We start from the raw sequence: 18,185 nt of genomic DNA on the forward strand, positions 1-18,185 counted from the left end.
TTCAAAAAAATGGCTCAGCCCTCAAACTGCCTTACCACAGAGACACAACAATGGCAGGTAATAGTAGCATTCTCATGTTAACATTTCCAACACCAAGGTAAAATTTCCATTTGTCTAGGATTTTTTTTTAAATTTCAGAACCATGCATATCTTTATCATGGAACATTTGAATTATATTTATTTCCTGTCTGCAAGTGTCTAAACCAGTGATTTTGACATAAGACAAAATCTACAGCAGGAAAACAAAGTAAAATAATGGAAATAAAACTGAGGGTTCCAGCTGAACTAACAGTGGGAATATAAATACATAAGCTTTATTTTAATTAATTGCCTCTCATATCCCATTGCTTTGTAATAGTATTATATCCATATAACTATTTATTTTTATATAAAAAGTTTTTATTTTTTAAGACAAACATATACAAACAAAACATAAAAACATAAAATCATCTTCCATTTTATATACATACAGTGTGTCAGTTGGTTACAAATCTTTTGTGCTATCCTTTTGTAGTCATTACTCCCAGTTTATATCAATTTTCACATTGTCAAACTAACATATGCTTATATATTTATCAGTTATTAATCATCCATAACTAAACTATTTATTCCATCATTTTATACGAGATATTTCAAGTATTGTTTTAAAATTTATATTATACTTTCATCCAATGGAAAGTATATATTATATTTTATATCAATCTATTAAACTTCTATTACAAACTTATCTAGTCTATTACATTACCATATATTTTTGTCCAACCATTGATAAAACAAATCCTATATCATATAAAATTGTTTATCTTCTTGTTCTCTAATTTCAAATGTCAATTTACTCATTTCAGCACAGTCCATAATTTTCTTAATAACTTCCTCCTGCATAGGTATTTTATCATTTTTCCAATTCTTAGAAAATACAGTCCTAGCCGCTGTTAGTACATTTACAATAAAATATATCAGCTCTTTGTTGTATATTTCTGGTATAATTCCCAATAAAAAGATCTCTGGTTTAAAGTCTATATGTTGTTTTATCATTTTTTACAACCATGTGTGGATTTTAGTCCAATATTTTTTTACGTCCGAGCATGTCCACCACATATGGTAATATGAACCAGGTATCTGATGACATTTCCAACATTTATCCGATTTATTCTTAAACATTCTCGCAATTCTCATCGGGGGTAAATGCCACCTGTAAAACATCTTACACAAATTTTCTTTATATGCAGTTGACATTGTCATTTTATAATTTTGAGACCACAATTTTCACCATTTTTCTAAGTCAATCCCGTATCCAAAATTTCCCCCCAAGCAATCATCATTTCTTTAACTTGTTCCTCCTACAATTTAAATTCTAGTAAATGTCCATAAAGTTTTTTAATTACTTTTTTATCAGTACCCATCAAAATTTATCTAAATCAGTCAACTTATCATAAATATCTTCTGTTTTAATATCTTTGTCAAATCTAGATTGTATTTGCAAGTATGAAAAACAGTTCATTTTTACACCTTGTTCTTCCAACGCTTGCATAGATTTAAGTTCACCCTTTTCATTGAATATCTCACCATATCTAACTGTTTGTTCCTTTTATATATTATTGAATAAGAAAAAGCTTCAATAGTAGATATCCATAATGGAATTTTTAAATAGTATTGTCTTTTTATCTTCTCCCAATTCAAAAACAATGCCTCTCGAATGTAATGTCTTCTAAAATACCCCTGTATGTTAGTTCCCTTGTACCAAAGGAAAGCATGCCGTCCCAACAGCCCTTCTAAAGTCAATAGTCTACTGTTCCTTAATGTTATCCATTCCTTTACGCATATCAGACTTGTCACCTGGTAATACAACTCCCAATTGGGCAAGGCAAACCCTCCTCTTATTCTTGCATCTTGTAACAGTTTTAGTTTTATTCTTGCTTTTTTACCCTGCCAGATATATTTCAGCACAATTCTATTTAAGTCTTCAAAAAACTCTTTCCATAGTTGAATTGGAATTGTCTGGAAAAGATATAAAATTCTAGGCAATACATTCATCTTAATTGTAGATATTCTCCCAATCAATGATAATTGTAAATTTTCCCATTTTGTCAAATCTGTCTCAATCTGCTGCTTGAGTTTAAGATAATTGTTCTCCTCCAGTGTGCTACATCTTGGTGTAATGTATATCCCTAAATACTTAACCTTGTTTGTGACCTATATTTCTAAAACTTCTTCCAGCTCTTTCTTTCGTCTTGCTAGCATATTCTTTGTTAATATCTTTGTTTTATCTTTATTTATTTTCAAACCTGCTACTTTTCCATATTCTTCTATTTTTTCTATTAATTTAGGTGCTGTTTCCAATGGATCTTCTAATATGAATACCAGGTCATCTGCAAAGGCTTGCAATTTATACTCTTCCTTTTTGATTTTCATTCCTTTTATTTCTTTTTCTTCTCTAATGTTCCTATTCAACACTTCCAATGTTAACACAAACAGCAGAGGCGACAGTGGACAACCTTGCCTTGTCCCTTTTCTTATATCTATAGATTCTGTTAGTTCTCCATCTACCATAACCTTTGCAGTTTGTTCATGGTATATCATTTCAATGGCGTGGATATTTTTTTTACCAAAGCCCATTTGTATCAATTGGGATAAGATGAATTGCCAACTCACATTGTCAAAGGCTTTTTGTGTGTCTAGGAACATCAAAGCCATTTGCTTTTCAGGATGCGCCTCAAAGTATTCCAGTGTATCCAGAATAATTCTCACATTATCTTTGATTTGTCTCTTTGGCAGAAATCCATTTTGGTCAATATGGATAAAATTATTTAAATATCTTTTTAATCTTTCTGCCAAAATTGAAGCAAAGATTTTATAGTCTGAGTTTAATAGGGATATAAGTCTATACTTTTTTAACTTGCTGCAGGTCTGTAATGTAGTGTAATGTATGCTTCTGTCCATATATATAACTATTTATTATATGATATGTATCTATCAGAAAATAACGTGTACTGGAATAGTATAGATACAGAAGCTTAAGTGCTGTCATTGCCTTCAGCAGACAACAGAAAACAAAGAAATATAGAAAAATTCTACACATATATGAATTTATAGGACGTCTCTATAACTAGAATTTATTGTCTGTTTAAATCACAATAGCTGAGGGATGTCCATAGGGGCTGTATAAAGGATTTCTCCCAATTGAAACTTGAGATGGCTAATCCAAGACTGTACATTTTATGTATAGTATAAATCTCCTTGCAGAACTGATAGTTAATTTTCATTATAAACTAAGCCTTACTGACCAGATGCAAAAGAAAGAAAAGATCCTAAACTTTGAGCTGTTTATTGAGATGTAGTTTGTCAATTATTTGAATTCTTGAATCTCTATTCTTTGAAGGACAACTGGCTTGCAAAGTCTTAATTTGGTACAAATCTTTATGAATTAATCTGTCCTACATTTCAACTCTTTAGTTTTCTACTGGCATTTCTGTCTTACCAGCTGTTTCTTTGCTTATTTGTAACCCATGCGTGCTTATCTCCTGGTACTATTGATTTTCTAGCCTCCAAGGCATCCTTTGATCATAACTGGACTCCTTTGAAAAAAAGATTGACACATTTGAACACTATAATGTATTTTGACTCTTTCTATTTTATTTAAAAAATACAAAATCCCATTGATCTTTAAAAAACAAAGAAAAAAACACAAAACAAGCAAGACATTGAAAAAGAAAGACAGATGGGTGTGCAGGTTTAAAAAATATCTATCAAATGGAATGAATCTTACTCACAGAATAAGACATTCTTCTTAAACTAACCACAACCTTCATTTTAATAACATTTTATTTATGTATTTATTAAACTTTTATGATGCTTATTTCCCCTACAAGGTGACTTTTGTCCGTAAGTCTTGATTGCAATCATATAATTAAATGTGTAATATTTATAATATAACCATATAACCCAATGGCTTAGGGCCTTTCCTCACTGTTGAATTAAAATGCTATCTATGCATCTGGAATTGGCAAAATACTATAATGGCAGAAAAGATGTTCTTGGTTCTCCCTGTCCTTTTCTTTTTCCTGCTTGTGTTCAGATGAACTGCTGAGTAGTGCTATCCTGAATTTGCATGTATAAAATGTTCTAAGCAATGTGATTAGTTGATACCTCCAGCTCTTCTGTTCTCCCTTCCCTGCCAGCCAGTGGGAAAACATCAGATCTTATGTACTTGGTCCTTGGATACTGATAGCTTACAAGGGAAAACAATATTCTTATACTGGTATAACTAAGAAAGATTAATACTTCCTTACTTGTAGAATGGATATAAGATGAAAACAATGTCATAATAGCAGAACAAAGACATTGCCAGAATAGGTCTACACCATTTTAGGTGCAAGTGAAGATATTTAGTTCATTCATTCATTCATTGTGAATGAATAATAAATATTACTATTTAATGCGGAGTAGTGAGGTTCTAACTGCTCATCCCTCCAACCTTGAAGTTGCTGAACTACAACATGCAGCAGCCCCTTTCAGTTTCCAGTTCAGCAACTTCATAATGCAAGGATTATGCAGTTGCAAAGCTTATCAAAGCTCACTAATAATGCCAGCGACACATGAATGAAAATAGTGCTTTATTTATTGATTTGTAGATTATTTTGTTCCAATTTCTCCCCTTTGTTAGATCAGTAATTATATGTCCTACAGTGTAACAGGTAAATAAGATAATGGTAAGCAGAATTGATTAAGTGTTTAAACAAAGGAACAGTAATGAATCAGAGTGTTGACATCTTGAACAGAAAAGTGAAAAGACAAGATATAATGTTTAGGAAACTAAAAGCCCAAGTTGTTTCCAATGGCGTCTTTCTGCTGACAAAACATCTGCCAGCAAACTAGATTTCTCTGTCTCCTGTGTACCTCCCAAATCTGCTCTGGAGGAGGACATGACACTTTGGGGGTGGATTTAAGAGGTTTTGTGAAATGGTAAAGCAGAGAGAATAATAAGAAAGCTCCTTTAAGAAATAGAAATCTGGTCACATAATGCTGATTGTAGCCCACTCTTGTCTTCTGTAAACTATGTTAGGACAAGACCTGAAATGGAAGAACATGAAGTGGAACCTCACGATTCTTTGTGTTTTTTTTTATCTTCTAACATATCCCATTGTTATGTTATTCTTCCATCTGGGAAATGCTTTAAAAGATGAAACCTAGCAGATTTTACATACCTCAGAGTTCTCCTTGGATGCTGTCAACTTAAGGAGGAAAACATTACAGAATATTCAGTTGTGGGGAAAAAAATTCTCACAGCAGCTCCAGATGTCATAAGATGAAAAGGAAACAGGACGCCTACTGTTTTGCTATGTCTCAAAAAGAAAACTGTTAAATAGGACTGCTTGGAAATGTGCAGCTTCTCCTGGGGGAAAGAAAAGAAACAACATTTTATTTTATGATCCATCCAAGAAATGCAGAAATTTGCTCAAACTAAGCAAATCTTGATCAGATCGCATAGATTCCTGCTTATATTGCTTTGATAGGCAAAGAATAGGAAACACTCACTGATGTGCCCACCTTGCTATTCCTTTCCAGACTAAAAGCATTGTGCAAAGCACAGGAAAAAAGTAAAGTATAAGGTATATGTACATATGCATATACATAATAGTACATAATAGTAATTGTATATTAAAATGCAAGGAAAGGAAACCAAAATTTAGTTTATGTATTACATCTAGTTTTAAACTTTCATCTCTCTCTTTTTGAGGATCTCCTCAGAACAAGAAATCACTTGAAATACATACATGGATGCAAGCTATTCCATTTGTTTTATTATTATATATATTTATTTCATTCTGCCTTTATTATTTTAATAAAGAACTTGAGGTGAAAAATTTTATTCATCTTTCTCCTATTTTCCCAACAACAACAATCCTTTAAATTGTACTAATGAGGCAGAAGTCTCATTACTTTGGGAAACCTCAAAGAAAGCCATTTTTAAACAAAGGGTAGGTAGCAGAAATTTTCAAAACCTGGAATCAAGCATGCATATAGCCATGATGTGAAAAGGCAGAAACAAGAGGCCTAAAATATATAGAAGGTAAGATGCTAAGAAACTTTAGCTGTAGAATTGGTTTGTGTACGATGACTAATTCAACAGAAACAATAAATGGACTTTTCTCTCCTTGTTGGAGTGTAAAGCAAGGAAAGAATTTATTTGCCATAGGGGATATGATACCTTGACAGTCATAACAGCTATATTAAAAATAAGTTCACTAGGGATTCTACTTGATCAAATGTAAAATAGTATGGATGGTCTTTCACTGTTATTTTCTCAAAGTACCTTTCCATTATTGTGCCTAGCAATACATCAAAATGTGCCAACACGAATGCTCTCCTTATCCCAAAGGTGCTTTTTCCAAAAGGCAACTGAACTTTCTTGATTTTTTTTCTTTGAAAATATTTCACTTCTCATCCAGGAAGCTTCTTCTTCTGAAGAACTAAAGAAGCTTCTTGGATGAAAAGCAAAACATTAAAAAAAAAAAAACCAACAACCCAAGAAAGTCCAATTGCCTTTTGGAAAAAAATCATCTTTGGAACAACGATGACCTGGATGATTGAGAATTTCCATAGACAATGCTCTCCTTAATTTCTAGAACTCCAGAGAATTAAGATGAGAAGATGAAACTTGAAGTAGGTCCAGGTTTTAAAATCCAAAGAGGAACCAGCAGAACTAAGAAAGTGAAGGTCACAGAATGGCTTAGCAGAGACTCTGAGAGCAGTGTGAATTGAAAAGAAAAAGAACTAAGGAAATCGTTTTTGGGAAGGAGTAAGCTGGAACTTCTGAAAGAAAATTGTAGCAATAATCACAAGAAAGAAATGGGCTGCTTTACACAGTGTCGGCTAGAAAGAAACCTGAAAAGGTATGCTACAAAATGAGTCTTCCAACCTCACATTTTATTTTATTTTCTATTTTCTTTTTTCTTTTCTTTGTCACTCAGACAGTTGCTTTTAATTTAAAGTAAATCCTGTGCAAACAGAATTGTTAATGCCATAATTTAAACTTTGATTTAATTACTAAAGACTGGTATATTTGGAGACTCCTCCCATGCCTAAAAATCTTGGTAGTTATCAATTAAAGAGGGGTTGGAATGTAGATTTTAATCTGCTGGGAAAATATTCTGTAAATCATTTACCTTCCTGATGGGAGTAGTAAGAGAAAAAGAGTTCAAAAAAATGGCTCAGCCCTCAAACTGCCTTACCACAGAGACACAACAATGACAGGTAATAGTAGCATTCCCGTGTTAGCATTTCCAACACCAAGGTAAAATTTCCATTTGTCTAGGATTTTTTTTTTATTTCAGAACCATGCATATCTTTATCATGGAACATTTGAATTATATTTATTTCCTGTCTGCAGGCGTCTAAACCAGTGATTTTGACATAAGACAAAATCTACAGCAGGAAAACAAAGTAAAATAATGGAAATAAAACTGAGGGTTCCAGCTGAACTAACAGTGGGAATATAAATACATAAGCTTTATTTTAATTAATTGCCTCTCATATCCCATTGCTTTGTAATAGTATTATATCCATATAACTATTTATTTTTATATAAAAAGTTTTTATTTTTTAAGACAAACATATACAAACAAAACATAAAAACATAAAATCATCTTCCATTTTATATACATACAGTGTGTCAGTTGGTTACAAATCTTTTGTGCTATCCTTTTGTAGTCATTACTCCCAGTTTATATCAATTTTCACATTGTCAAACTAACATATGCTTATATATTTATCAGTTATTAATCATCCATAACTAAACTATTTATTCCATCATTTTATACGAGATATTTCAAGTATTGTTTTAAAATTTATATTATACTTTCATCCAATGGAAAGTATATATTATATTTTATATCAATCTATTAAACTTCTATTACAAACTTATCTAGTCTATTACATTACCATATCTTTTTGTCCAACCATTGATAAAACAAATCCTATATCATATTAAAAAAATTATCTTCTTTTTCTCTAATTTCAAATGTCAATTTACTCATTTCAGCACAGTGCATAATTTTCTTAATAACTTCCTCCTGCATAGGTATTTTATCATTTTTCCAATTCTTAGCAAATACAGTCCTAGCCGCTGTTAGTACATTTACAATAAAATATATCAGCTCTTTGTTGTATATTTCCGGTATAATTCCCAATAAAAAGATCTCTGGTTTAAAGTCTATATGTTGTTTTATCATTTTTTACAACCATGTGTGGATTTTAGTCCAATATTTTTTTACATCCGAGCATGTCCACCACATATGGTAATATGAACCAGGTATCTGATGACATTTCCAACATTTATCCGATTTATTCTTAAACATTCTCGCAATTCTCATCGGGGATAAATGCCAACTGTAAAACATCTTACACAAATTTTCTTTATATGCAGTTGACATTGTCATTTTATAATTTTGAGACCACAATTTTCACCATTTTTCTAAGTCAATCCCGTATCCAAAATTTCCCCCCCAAGCAATCATCATTTCTTTAACTTGTTCCTCCTACAATTTAAATTCTAGTAAATGTCCATAAAGTTTTTTAATTACTTTTTTATCAGTACCCATCAAAATTTTATCTAAATCAGTCAACTTATCATAAATATCTTCTGTTTTAATATCTTTGTCAAATCTAGATTGTATTTGCAAGTATGAAAACCAGTTCATTTTTACACCTTGTTCTTCCAACGCTTGCATAGATTTAAGTTCACCCTTTTCATTGAATATCTCACCATATCTAACTGTTTGTTCCTTTTTATATATTATTGAATAAGAAAAAGCTTCAATAGTAGATATCCATAATGGAATTTTTAAATAGTATTGTCTTTTTATCTTCTCCCAATTCAAAAACAATGCCTCTCGAATGTAATGTCTTCTAAAATACCCCTGTATGTTAGTTCCCTTGTACCAAAGGAAAGCATGCCTTCCCAACAGCCCTTCTAAAGTCAATAGTCTACTGTTCCTTAATGTTATCCATTCCTTTACGCATATCAGACTTGTCACCTGGTAATACAACTCCCAATTGGGCAAGGCAAACCCTCCTCTTATTCTTGCATCTTGTAACAGTTTTAGTTTTATTCTTGCTTTTTTACCCTGCCAGATATATTTCAGCACAATTCTATTTAAGTCTTCAAAAAACTCTTTCCCTAGTTGAATTGGAATTGTCTGGAAAAGATATAAAATTCTAGGCAATACATTCATCTTAATTGTAGATATTCTCCCAATCAATGATAATTGTAAATTTTCCCATTTTGTCAAATCTGTCTCAATCTGCTGCTTGAGTTTAAGATAATTGTTCTCCTCTAGTGTGCTACATCTTGGTGTAATGTATATCCCTAAATACTTAACCTTGTTTGTGACCTATATTTCTAAAACTTCTTCCAGCTCTTTCTTTCGTCTTGCTAGCATATTCTTTGTTAATATCTTTGTTTTATCTTTATTTATTTTCAAACCTGCTACTTTTCCATATTCTTCTATTTTTTCTATTAATTTAGGTGCTGTTTCCAATGGATCTTCTAATATGAATACCAGGTCATCTGCAAAGGCTTGCAATTTATACTCTTCCTTTTTGATTTTCATTCCTTTCATTTCTTTTTCTTCTCTAATGTTCCTATTCAACACTTCCAATGTTAACACAAACAGCAGAGGCGACAGTGGACAACCTTGCCTTGTCCCTTTTCTTATATCTATAGATTCTGTTAGTTCTCCATCTACCATAACCTTTGCAGTTTGTTCATGGTATATCATTTCAATGGCTTGGATAATTTTTTTAAAAGCCCATTTGTATCAATTGGGATAAGATGAATTGCCAACTCACATTGTCAAAGGCTTTTTGTGTGTCTAGGAACATCAAAGCCATTTGCTTTTCAGGATGCGCCTCAAAGTATTCCAGTGTATCCAGAATAATTCTCACATTATCTTTGATTTGTCTCTTTGGCAGAAATCCATTTTGGTCAATATGGATAAAATTATTTAAATATCTTTTTAATCTTTCTGCCAAAATTGAAGCAAAGATTTTATAGTCTGAGTTTAATAGGGATATAGGTCTATACTTTTTTAACTTGCTGCAGGTCTGTAATGTAGTGTAATGTATGCTTCTGTCCATATATATAACTATTTATTATATGATATGTATCTATCAGAAAATAACGTGTACTGGAATAGTATAGATACAGAAGCTTAAGTGCTGTCATTGCCTTCAGCAGACAACAGAAAACAAAGAAATATAGAAAAATTCTACACATATATGAATTTATAGGACGTCTCTATAACTAGAATTTATTGTCTGTTTAAATCACAATAGCTGAGGGGATGTCCATAGGGGCTGTATAAAGGATTTCTCCCAATTGAAACTTGAGATGGCTAATCCAAGACTGTACATTTTATGTATAGTATAAATCTCCTTGCAGAACTGATAGTTAATTTTCATTATAAACTAAGCCTTACTGACCAGATGCAAAAGAAAGAAAAGATCCTAAACTTTGAGCTGTTTATTGAGATGTAGTTTGTCAATTATTTGAATTCTTGAATCTCTATTCTTTGAAGGACAACTGGCTTGCAAAGTCTTAATTTGGTACAAATCTTTATGAATTAATCTGTCCTACATTTCAACTCTTTAGTTTTCACTGGCATTTCTGTCTTACCAGCTGTTTCCTTTTGCTTATTTGTAACCCATGTGTGCTTATCTCCTGGTACTATTGATTTTCTAGCCTCCAAGGCATCCTTTGATCATAACTGGACTCCTTTGAAAAAAAAGATTGACACACTTTGAACACTATAATGTATTTTGACTCTTTCTATTTTATTAAAAAAAATACAAAATCCCATTGAATTTTAAAAAAACAAAGAAAAAACACAAAACAAGCAAGACATTGGAAAAAGGTGCATTACATATATATATTTTGCACCTTTTATATATATATATATCTGTTTCTGTTTTGGTGAGTCATTATAGTTCTGCTTTTAAAGTTGTAGCAATGTTTCGGCAGAATCTCAACTGCCATCATCAGGCTTCTGTATTGTTTTCGTCTGTGAGTCATCAAAACAGAAACAGATGGCCTAACCAAAGGATTCAATTATGCCATAGCACCCAAAAAAATCCCCACAGAATCCATCATATGTGAAGTAGAATCCAGCCTAACTAAATTAAATACAGATGAAGCTGATAGAATAAGACTCCAAGTCACTAACATCTTATGCACAAGCAAACCACCCAAAAGCAACTTGCACAAAGAGGAACTAAAAGCCCTGCAAGCCCTAAGGAACAACAGCAGCATAATCATACTTCCAGCAGACGATCATCCCAAGAGAAAAATCTTCCAGATGCCCCAAACTATATGGCCTCCCAAAAATACACAAAGCAGGCATACCTCTCAGACCCATAGTCAGCTCCAGAGGAGCACCACTACAAAACCTAGCTAAACACTTAGCAAAACAGCTACAGCCCCATGCTGAAGTAGCAGCTTCACATGTACAAAACTCATACCACCTCTTGGAAATGATCAAAGATCTACATGTGGAACAAGAAGATCTGCTTATAAGTTTCAACGTGGTTTCACTATTCACTCAAGTGCCGATAAAAGAAACTCTTGAAATCATCAAAAATAAATACCAACCAGCTAAACACCTAATGGAACTAGCAGAACACTGCTTAACCAACACATATTTCATATACAAAGGACAAAGATATAAGCAAATTGAAGGAGCCCCTATGGGATCACCACTGTCACCCGTCATTGCAAACCTCTTCATGGAAGAATTTGAATCCAGAGCCCTAGCTAATGCCACCCACAAACCCAAACTATGGTTAAGATACATCGATGACACATTTGTGATTTGGCCCCATGGAAAAGAAAACCTAAATAATTTCCTAACACACCTAAACAGCACACACCCCAAAATCAATTTCATCATGGAAACGGAAACAAACAAACAGCTACCATTCCTAGATGTACTAATCTACAGAAAAACAGATGGCACACTAGGACACACCATATACCAGAATAAAACACACACCATCTGCTACCTCAATGCCCAATCCCACCACCACCCACCCAGCACTACCCGGCCACTCCGTGGCCAAAACACTAATTACCAGAACCAAACGCCTGGCAGACAAGACACACATAAAGACTGAACTATGCACCTTGACTAAAGTACTGACAGCCAACGGCTTCCAGAAAAGCAAAATCACCGGCTTGATCCACAAAAACACACTGAGACATAATGGAGACCTAGAAGATGAACAGAACTATGGAACAGCTGTCCTGCCCTACATAAGAGGTACTACAGACAAAATCAGTAAGATACTACACAGGCATCACATCAAGACTGCCCTCAAAACAGACAGAAAAATAGCAGCCATCCTAAAAAACCCCAAAGATAAAATTGACCTGGAAAACCAAGGCATATATGAAGTCCCCTGTGCATCATGCCCTGCCACATACACTGGACAGACCAATAGAAGAATAAGTACCCGCCTGGATGAACACAAAAATGCAGTAAAAAAGCTGGAACACACTTCCTCACTAGTCCAACACATGAAAGCAACAGGCCATAGCATCAACTTCAATGGCACCAAAACCCTAGCCACTATAGAAAACCCCAGCTACAGAATTATCAGAGAAGCCATAGAGATTGAAAAAAGACCTGAAAGCATGAATAACATGACTCCACCAGACTGTCAATTATCTGGAAGCCTGCACTCACAAACAAAAAAATCTCCACACCACAAGCCAGGCAAACACCTGGGCACAAACAGACTCCCCCTGATACCTCCAGTTCAAACACACCCCAACCAGGCACCCAGATGAAACCTAGCTTCCTAATAAATGATAGCCGTCTATTTACTCGGAGCCAAGCCGCACTAAAAGCCTCCAATACAGGAAACACAATGTTGCCAGCCAATCAAGAAAAAAAAAAAAGCCACAAAACAGACAGAAGATATTAGAAACACCAATCAAGCAGAACACAGCAAACTCCAAGACCAATAAACACAGACCAAGACTCCCAACCAATCAGGATGAAGAAAAAACCATTCTGACACAGCAGTAGGCTCACCCCAAATTTAAAACAGAAATGGCTGTGAAAGTCTGACTCACAGACAGACACAATACAGAAGGCTGATGATGGCAGATGAGATTCTGCCGAAATGTTGCTACAACTTTAAAAGCACAACTATAATGACATGAGAAAATACCGAACAAAGCTGAATACCATACATGTAAGTACCCACGGAAACTTAAGAAAACAAATACACACACACACACACACACACACACACACACACACACAAATGTCACCCTGCCCTGTTGAATGCTGATTCATTCATTACTACAATATTAGCTTCCCATCCTTTCAGACCAAACTTTTTTGGTTATTAAATTATTTTTACAGCAGGAAATATATTGTAGATCAGCGTTCTGCCCTGTAGTTGCATATATGTAAATAAGTAAGTAAGTAAGTAAGTATGTATGTATGTATGTATGTATGTATGTATGTATATATGTATGTATGTATGTATTTATAACCACCTAACACAATCAAGTAACTCTGGGTGGCTTACAATTCTGAAAAAAAAACAAAAAACAATAAAAGCTTCCACAAAATAAATAAGTGCAAACAGCTGTTGTGATTATTATTATATGTTATATTGTGTTGTGTTGTGATGTATTGTGTTATTATACTTTACTTTACATTGAGTAATGTCATTAACATGATGGCTAATGATAAAGAAAATATTTTCTATGATATCAGAAAATATTAATAAAAAAGAAAGAAAATTAATATAGTGACAGAAGGTTGGTTTACTGATAATAAGGGAGAAATGCACAGATAACATCACTTATACTTGATTTCTTTAGTACTGCAACTTCTCATTTCTAATTTATCTTATTTTTTATTTTTAAAAAAAAAGTTAAAAAACCCGTCATTACTATCATGTACTGTATATAGTTTTTTCAGAGCTATAGAGTTTTGCATTAAATTTCTCAAGATTTTTGTGCAGAACTGGTAAGTTTTTTTCTTTCTGAACATTCAACTGTCCCTAGTGTATTTATTTTTCTGCACAACTTTCCTGTACATACACTTTTTAGACATATTCTTAATTCTATAGTTGGTTAAGTGGAAAGTGACAGGTGTTAGTTGACTCTACCAGAACTCATCCAGGCTACAACAGAGTCTGTGTGAGAAATTTACATCATTTCACTCCTACTGAAATCCACAATGGATGTTTTTTACACCCTTAGGTTATGTTTCCACTTTGAGGAAAAGAACCATACACAGAGGTAAAACTGAACAAAATAGATAGAAAAGGTGACTGAACTTTTCAGAAGCCTCCTGGGGGCTGGTGATAAATGCCTGTTACTTGCTTCATTTGTCTAAGATGGACAGCTCAAAATGTAGCATAGCAGTTTTATGAGGAAAAAGAAAGAAGAACCAAGTTGATGAACTAGTTTTGCATTATGGAATGAAGCTCAATCCAACTTTAGCATATTTGCTCACTGCAGCATGAAAGAGGAAGTTATGTTACGGGCAATATTAGGAACCTATTGGAAATTCCAAGCCTTTCTCCATTAAATAATATCATATTTATTAATAAGTAGTAGAAATCATTAGGTATTATACCAAGTACTTTTAAAAGGAATTTTTTTAAAAAACCCTCAAATAGAGACCTAAACAAATCACCCCCTGCCTGTGACTGCACAAATTAAAAAGCTCCCTTTGTATCAGATATTGAGTTTTTCTGATGTAAAACAAAATGCTAGGAGGAAACCCAAGAAAAAAGATTGATGGAAGTTTTCCAAAGGCCATAATCTAAAAGGGAACTTTATTTATTTATTTATTTGATTTGTCAATCGCTTACAGGATAATAGATATAAGTATAAACATGAGTAAGAATACAGGAAATAGGTATAAATAAATGGGGACAATAGGACAGGGACCTACCGTCCTATATAGTGCACAATGGTGCACTTATGCATGCCCCTTACAGACCTCTTAGGAATGGGGTGAGGTCAATAGTGGTTAGTTTGAGGTTAAAGGAGTGGGGGTTAGAGGATGTAACAACAGAGTCAGGTAGTGCATTCCAGGCACTGACCACTCTGTTGCTGAAGTCGTACTTTCTGCAATCAAGTTTGAAGACGTTTACATTGAGTTTGTATCTGTTGTGTGCTCTTATATTGTTGTGGTTGAAGCTAAAGTAGTCATTGACTGGTAGTACATTGTAGCAGATAATTTTGTGTGCTACACTTAAGTCTAACCATAGGCGGCATAGTTCAAGGTTGTCCAAGCCCAAAATCTCAAGCCTGGTGATATAGGGTATTCTGTTGTGAGCAGAGGAGGGTAGTACTCTTCTGGTGAAATACTTCTGGACTCACTTGATTGTATTAATGTCCAATATGCAGTGCGGATTCCAGACTGATGAGCTGTATTCGAGTATTGGTCTGGCAAAAGATTTGTATGCTCTAGTTAGCAATTTGATATTTCCAGAGGAGAAGCTTCGTAAGATTAGATTTACAACTCTTAATACCTTTTTGGCAATGCTGTTACAGTGAGCTCTGGCACTTAGGTCATTTGATATGAGAACTCCAAGGTCCTTTACAGAGTGAGGATCATCAATGAAGTCATATCCACCTAGTTTGTATTTGGTGTACTGATTTTTTTTACAGTGTGTAGACAGAGCATTTGTTGGTCGAGATTTGGAGTTGCCAGATGTTTGACCATTCAGACACATAATCAAGGTTGCTTTGAAGGATAGTAGCATTGTCAGTGGTGTTGAATAGTTTTACATCATCTGCAAAGAGGACGCAGTTGCTTTTAAGGTGATCGCAAAGGTCATTTATATAGAGTATAAAGAGTGTGGGTCCTAGAATTCTGCCTTGGGGGACACCACTGTTAACTGGAGCAGGGTTTGATATGGCGCTCCCTATTTTTACTATTTGTTGCCTGTTTGACACTTCCGGATCCCACTTATGGAGGGATCTGGAAATGTCGTAAGGGTTTAGTTTTAACAGTAGTTTGTCGTGTACCACTGAATCAAATGCTTTGCAGAAGTCTATGTAAATTGCATCTATAGCTTTAACCTGGTCAAGTAGAATAGTCCATATGTTTTTGCAGTGTAGGAGTTGTAGATTGCAGGACAATTTTTTCCTGAAACCAAATTTTTTTTGGAGAGTAGGTTGTTTGACTCTAAGTGGAGGGTGATGAATTGGTTAATGATTGATTCCATGACTTTGCACGTGACACAACACAGTGAGATTGGTCTGTAGTTTTCAACCAAGCTGGGGTCACTTTTTTTGAAGATAGGGAGGACTGTAGTTAAGGACCATAGGTTTGGTAAGGAGCTGGTTCTGAATGATATCTCATATATAATGCTTAGGGGTTCCGCTATGACAGAGGAGAGCTTTTTAAAGAAGTATGCACATAATCCATCAGGGCCAATAGATAGGGATGGTTTTAAGTTTTGTAGTGCCTTTTCTACATTATCTTCTGTAAAGTCAATATGTAGTAGGTCATTACAGTTAGTTGTGGTACAACTAGGAAATGTCGGGCATGAACCATTGCTGTTTACAAAGACTGAACTGAAGAATGTGTTGAAGAGATTGACCTTAACAGCTTCATTGTTGCAGTCTTTCCCATTTGGTCCTTTTAGGGGTGGGATGGTTCTTGATTCTTTAAGTTTGGTATTAACAAAATTGTAGAAGGCGCAGGTGGATTTTGTATGTAGGAGGTTTTCCTCTTGCTTGCAGTGGTAATTTGTGCATTCTGCCTTTATCTGTTAGAATAGGGTATTGTATTGGTTTTTAAAGTTTGCTACGTAGCTAGTTTTGTTTTTACATCATAGTGATCTTTTTTTATTGAAGTTTCCTTATTGTTATGGGTAATTTTTTTTGGGGGGGGGTTACTAATGGTACATATAGTTTAATGACTCTTTCAAGTTCAAACAAGAATGCATTATAATGGTCTTCTGTAGTATTACAGCTAGAGAACAGAATGTGACAATTAAGAGATGGTAGGTCAGCATCTATGAGATCATAGTTGGCTTTTTTGAAGTTGTATTTTGGGGATCCATCATTGTGATCTTCTTTGTGAGAGCATAAATTGAGGCAAAAGTCAATCATACTGTGGTCACTGTTTGAAAAGTGTTCTTGTATTTGTAGGCCATATATTGAGTTTGAGCTGTTGCAGAAGATAAGGTCAAGGGCAGTTTTTGAGTCTAGTGTTGTTAGTTACTAATTGATCCAGTCCCATTGTAGTAACAGCATTGTACAGGGTTGCATGTATGGGTTCGGATGTACATTCATTTAGTGTCCAATTTATAAGAGGTAGATTGAAGTCACCAAGGAAAATAAGAGGGTGAGGGCAAGAGACAGCCCACCTTAACAGTGAAATTAGCTTGTTTGCATGAACTATGTCATAATCCAGGGCTCTGTAGCAAAGTAAGAAGTGGATTGTGGCATTTGAGGACAGTTCACAGCGATGGTCTCTGGGAGAGCAAGTTCCTGTGTAATTTGAATCGTTTTTAGATTTAGGGATTTTTTTGTAGAAGATTCCAACTCCACCTCCTCTACGGATTTTGAGATCTGACCAATAAATGTGCTGACTGTGGTAAAGAAGTCTGGAAAAGATGCATTTAACCATGTCACACAGACAAATATAATGTCAAATGTGGTCGTGCCTAATAAGATGAGGAATTCATGCATTTTGTTTGTGAGGCTTCTTGCGTTGAGTAGTTTGCATTTTAGATATGTAGTAATGGGTCTGGAGGAAGTAAGGGGCATGCATGCCTAATGCTGGATGTTGGGGTGATGGTTTTTGGAATGTAAGTTGAAGGTCTTGCTTTTAATACATTCTGTCCGGTAGTCAATGTATAGGTTAGTATTTCCTTGTTCATGGAGTCTTTTGAGCTCAGAGCACAGCTCACAGGATCGTACACGTTGCTGTAAGGTTAGGTCAGGGCGAGAATGGAGGTTCTTATGGTTGATGTTGCTTTTGGCGAGTAAATTTATAGTATAAATGAATTCACGTTTGCTTGATTCATTTTTGCAAATGACCCTGCAGAAGCATGGGACCACCGAGTTGTCACTGTTTTTGAACTCTGGGCATTAGGGAGTGAAGATGGCATATACAGGTAGTCCTTGACTTACAACAGTT

Source organism: Notechis scutatus, chromosome 2, assembly GCF_049901735.1.
Source record: "Notechis scutatus isolate UNSWTSFEM ecotype Mainland chromosome 2, rNotScu1.2, whole genome shotgun sequence".
NCBI classification, from domain to species: Eukaryota; Metazoa; Chordata; class Lepidosauria; order Squamata; family Elapidae; genus Notechis; species Notechis scutatus.